At 38.3% G+C, this 4,869-nt stretch overlaps 1 long non-coding RNA gene across 1 annotated transcript; it reads right to left on the reverse strand.

The window, feature by feature from the left end:
* Positions 1-1,721: 1,721 nt before the first annotated feature.
* On the reverse strand, positions 1,722-3,023 carry LOC135563150 (uncharacterized). The gene is made up of 2 exons (XR_010460304.1): positions 2,840-3,023; positions 1,722-2,681 (listed from the first exon to the last, which is right to left on the reverse strand). It is a non-coding gene; the product is annotated as an uncharacterized LOC135563150 (long non-coding RNA).
* Positions 3,024-4,869: the final 1,846 nt, after the last annotated feature.

Here is a 4,869-nt window from a genome sequence, read left to right on the forward strand (position 1 = left end):
TCTGTACCTCTGTGATTAATATTTGTACTTTTTTTGTCATACCACAAAAATGCTTCAGCATTTTTAGCAGCACACTGCTTTCAACTCCCAGAAGGCATCAGAAGGTACTTTTAGCTAGAGTATTATTAGAACGCCTGTTCATCTATTTTTTATCCAGCCATTTTGTCCGTCTTCTTTTTTCTTCATCTTTACCCCATAATTCAAGACTATGTGTCTAATATTTTATGCTTTGTTGCTGTGAGGCCTGGAACAAAATGTATAATTCAGATCATTTCTCTTCACATAAATATTTGGTTCTGTACCAAAATAAAATGTTAATAAATTGTATATCTTGGATGTAACTTGATCTCTTGATTCAAATCCAAGCTAGCATAGAAATTGAATGTCATTAATGAAGCATCATGTAAAAAGTAAGACCAGCTTGTCAAATGGGGTGATTATGAGAGACACAAGGTCAAAGAGTCCAGCGGATAGGTTAAATAATTGTTCCATTTTATGATACAAATATCAAACTTGGCACACTAATAGATACCTTAAAGAACATTTGGAAGATTGGAGGCAGTCTGGGAAGCCTGGCCTGGCCTTAATATAATTGGCTGCCACTCCAGATTTCCTGTTAGAAGAAAATAGGGTCAAATCATTCCAAACAATATAAAATTGTATTTACCCACTAAATAAACCCCACAGATAATAAAGACAAAAAAGTACTCTTAAGACCTTAATAGGGGTCAAATTGAGGTCCTTCTGTCCATAGTCCAGTGGCTAAATAAACAAATTGTGGACTTTGTGATAGAGCCACCAAATTTCACGCACAGCTAGGTCCTGTCTAAAGAAGTATTTCTGGTTATAGTGCTATATCAGATTTTGTCCATTACCCCTGGCAATCATTTCCAAAATGGCCGCTGAAACGTAGGCTAAGAACCAAAGATAGGTAACTGGTTGGATAGATATCACCAGGGTTGCTCTGCTCCGGTCAGAGAGAAAACGGATGACAGAAGAGAGTAATAGGATACGGCATGTGTCAAAATTGATTGATTGCTGACAGGTGTCAAAAATGATTGATTGCTGACCTTATGACCTGATGACGTGTACTGAATATGTGCCCCCCGCCCCGCCCCGCCCCCCCTGTTCGTGTGGTCATGTGTTAGAGGGTGTTTGAACTTTTGGGGCCCATGCCCCCCTCCACCCCCCAGTTTTATCTCCCTTATGGTTGTTATCTATGAAGCAGGAATGTCTGGGGGTATAGATAGCGCTGGGGCCTCAGCATTATAAATGTCCAGAACAAGCCATTTTTAAGACCTGAATATGTGTGTGTGTGTGGGTGTGTGTGAGAAACAAGGAATGTGTGTGGGTGTGTGTGTGTGTTAGAAACAAGGTCCCTTGGGCATTGTGTCCATTTCAGGCTTTAAACAACAATTAAACAGCCATCTAAATAATGTTTCTCAGCCTAGTTTCCTATTGAGTTCTCTTTATATGTACAGGCACAGAGCTTCCAGATGGCTCCAGCCTAAGGATTTTCAGTGCATGTACACACGGGAGATTAGAACCCCAAAGAAAAGATCCTAAAGGTACTTTCAGATTCAGGTTTATCATGACAGCCGCTTTATGAAAGGCATTTACTTATGGCTAAACAGCTTCTACACAGTTTATTAATTAATGCTGTGGGATGAAATTAGGTGTTTCTAGGAGGTCTTAAACAGATCTACAGTGAAACAAACATGTACACTTTACACACATATTTATTGACTTTTAAAAAGACCACAGTAACATGACAGAATTTGTGCAAAGGCAACGAAATCTGCTAGGGGATATTAAATGTACAACAGTAGTATTCTGTAACAAGCAATACGTGTTAAACATGAGGCACATGCAATCATGACCGCCTCTTTATGAAAGGCCTTTAATTAGGTGTTTCTAGGAGGGCTTAAACAAATATACAGTGAAACAAACATGGACACTTTACACACATTTTTATTGACTTTTAAAAAGACCACAGTAACATGACAGAATTTGTGCAAAGGCAACGAAATCTGCTAGGGGATATTAAATGTACAACAGTAGTATTCTGTAACAAGCAATACGTGTTAAACATAAGGGACATGCAATCATGACAGCTGCTTTATGAAAGGCCTTTACTTATGGCTAAACAGCTTCTACACAGCTTATTAATTAATGCTGTGGGATGAAATTAGGTGTTTCTAGGAGGTCTTAAACAGATCTACAGTGAAACAAACATGTACACTCTACACACATATTTATTGACTTTTAAAAAGACCACAGTAACATGACAGAATTTGTGCAAATGCGACGAAATCGGCTAGTAGATATTAAATGTACAACAGTAGTATTCGGTAACAAGCAATACGTGTTAAACATGAGGCACAGGCAATCATGACAGCCTCTTTATGAAAGGCCTTTAACTATGGCTAAACAGTTTTCTACACATCTTATTCATTAATGATGTGGGCATACCCAGGATTTACAGGCAGGACGTTTGATCTACACAGGGAGGGAAAACTTACGGAGTTATGATGGAGCGGGCAAGCGTCTTTGAGTTGGTGAATTCGAAACGAATAATGGTCTTGTAGCTCCCTTCAGTAACCACGAGCACAACCGTTCCATGATTTTAACTGGCGGCTTTATTCTGTAGTTTCAGTGAGAATTATCCCCTTCAGTGAGAACTATAAAGTAAATTAAAAATACAGTTAAGCACACTCTTACAACATTATCTTAGGAGTGACTTATTAGCTTGGTATAACTCTGAAGTGCTTACATACATAACAGTTTAACCGGCGTTATAACGGGTTCAGATTAAACACATGAATAAAGGAAAAAATACCTCATTGGCTGCTTATTACAGAAGGGAGGAAATCAAACTTCACACTTATTATTCCTGGCATGAATTCACACTTCATCCTAACATATACTCTTCAACCTTTATGAACTACACCCGATGACATGAAAACTTAGCTAACGCAGCGCAGGATTGCCTTCCCTACAAAAGTGTGTTGCTACAATAAGGATCCCCAACAAGATACCAACAAGATATTTTGTCACGAAAGGATGCTCGACTATGCATGTAATTGACAGCTTTGGAAAGAAAAAACTCTGACGTTTCCATAACTGCAAAGATATTATCTGTGAGTGCCCCAGAACTAATGCTACAGGCGAAACCAAGATGAAGTTTCATACAGGAAATGCCCCAGATTCTGAAGGCGCTGTGTTCCAATGTCTCCTTATATGGCTGTGAATGTGCCAGGAATGAGCCTGCCCTTTGTGTCGTTTCCCCAAGGTGTCCGCAGCATTGTGACGTGTTTGTAGGCATATCATTGGAAGATTGACCATAAGAGACAACATTTACCAGGTGTCCGCCCGGTGTCCTGTGTCGAAATTATTGCGTAATCTCTTGGTCCATGCGCGTTCCATTTCTTCAGAGGAGAAAGTCAACTACCACAAAGGATTTATCATCGATAGATATGTGAAAAACACCTTGAGGATTGATTCTAAACATCGTTTGCCATGTTTCTGTCGATATTATGGAGTTAATTTGGAAAAAAGTTCGCGTTTTAATGACCTCAATTTTCGTTTTTTTTTTTACCCAAACGTGATGAAGAAAACGGAGCGATTTGTCAACACAAATAATATTTTTGTAAAAACTGAACATTTGCTCTCTAACTGAGAGTCTCCTCATTGAAAACATCTGAAGTTCTTCAAAGGTAAATGATTTTATTTGAATGCTTTTCTGGTTTTTGTGAAAATGTTGCATGCTGAATGCCAGGCATAATCCTATGCTAGGCTATCAATACTGTTACACAAATGCTTGTTTAGCAATGGTTCAAAAGCATATTTTGAAAATCTGAGATGACAGTGTTGTTAACAAAAGGCTAAGCTTGAGAGCAAATAGATTTATTTCATTTCATTTGCGATTTTCATGAATAGTTAACGTTGCGTTATGCTAATGAGCTTGCGGATAGATTTACACAATCCTGGATACAGCTTTTTTTCGTAGCTAAACGTGACGCAGAAAACAGAGCGATTTGTCTTAAACAAATAATCTTTCAGGAAAAACGGAACATTTGCTATCTAACTGAGAGTCACCTCATTGAAAACATCCGAAGTTCTTCAAAGGTAAATGATTTTATTTGAATGCTTTTCTGGTTTTTGTGAAATGCTCGACTATGCAGAGACAACAACTAACACAGGCCTCTGATTGAAAACCATATTTAGGTAGCCTTTGTTGTCATTGTTGGGTGATTGTCTATGTTAGGTGCTTGTGTCAGCACATTTGGTATATAGCGTCACGGTCGTTGTTCATTTAGTGGCTTGCAACCCTATTACGACAGCATATAAGGCACAGTCATATGCAAAACCATAAAACTCTGACAAGAAAACAATGAAAACCTTAACACGACTACACGAATTGCCATTATTTTAGTTAACAGCCACCCATGGTTGAATTTGGTACTTTTTCTTTGTACATGCACCAAGCCTCCAAGGGGGGTGACAACCGTATTCACAATGAGAAATATAGTCTAATAAAACAAATGTCTGCATAATGAAAGACATGGAAACTGTAGCCAACAATGTATTTTGAGCTGTTTTAAACGGGGATATTGTCAGTAAGGTCACAAACTAACAATAGACAATAGTTATTGTGGGCGGTTTAGGGTTAAAATATAGGGGAAGGATCAGGAATGTTAGAGATTTGGTCACTGGGGAGATTTTGAAAGAGCGAGATTAGAACCACAAAGTAATAGGGTGGTAAGAGATCCTAAAGGTAATTTCATATTTCGGTTTAGGTGTTATTAACTTTATGTAAAACAATATTCCCACTATGTGGATTATAAACATGTACGTACATAGAGAGCC

The sequence above is a fragment of the Oncorhynchus nerka genome, linkage group LG20 (assembly GCF_034236695.1).
Source record: "Oncorhynchus nerka isolate Pitt River linkage group LG20, Oner_Uvic_2.0, whole genome shotgun sequence".
In the NCBI taxonomy this organism is placed as follows: Eukaryota; Metazoa; Chordata; class Actinopteri; order Salmoniformes; family Salmonidae; genus Oncorhynchus; species Oncorhynchus nerka.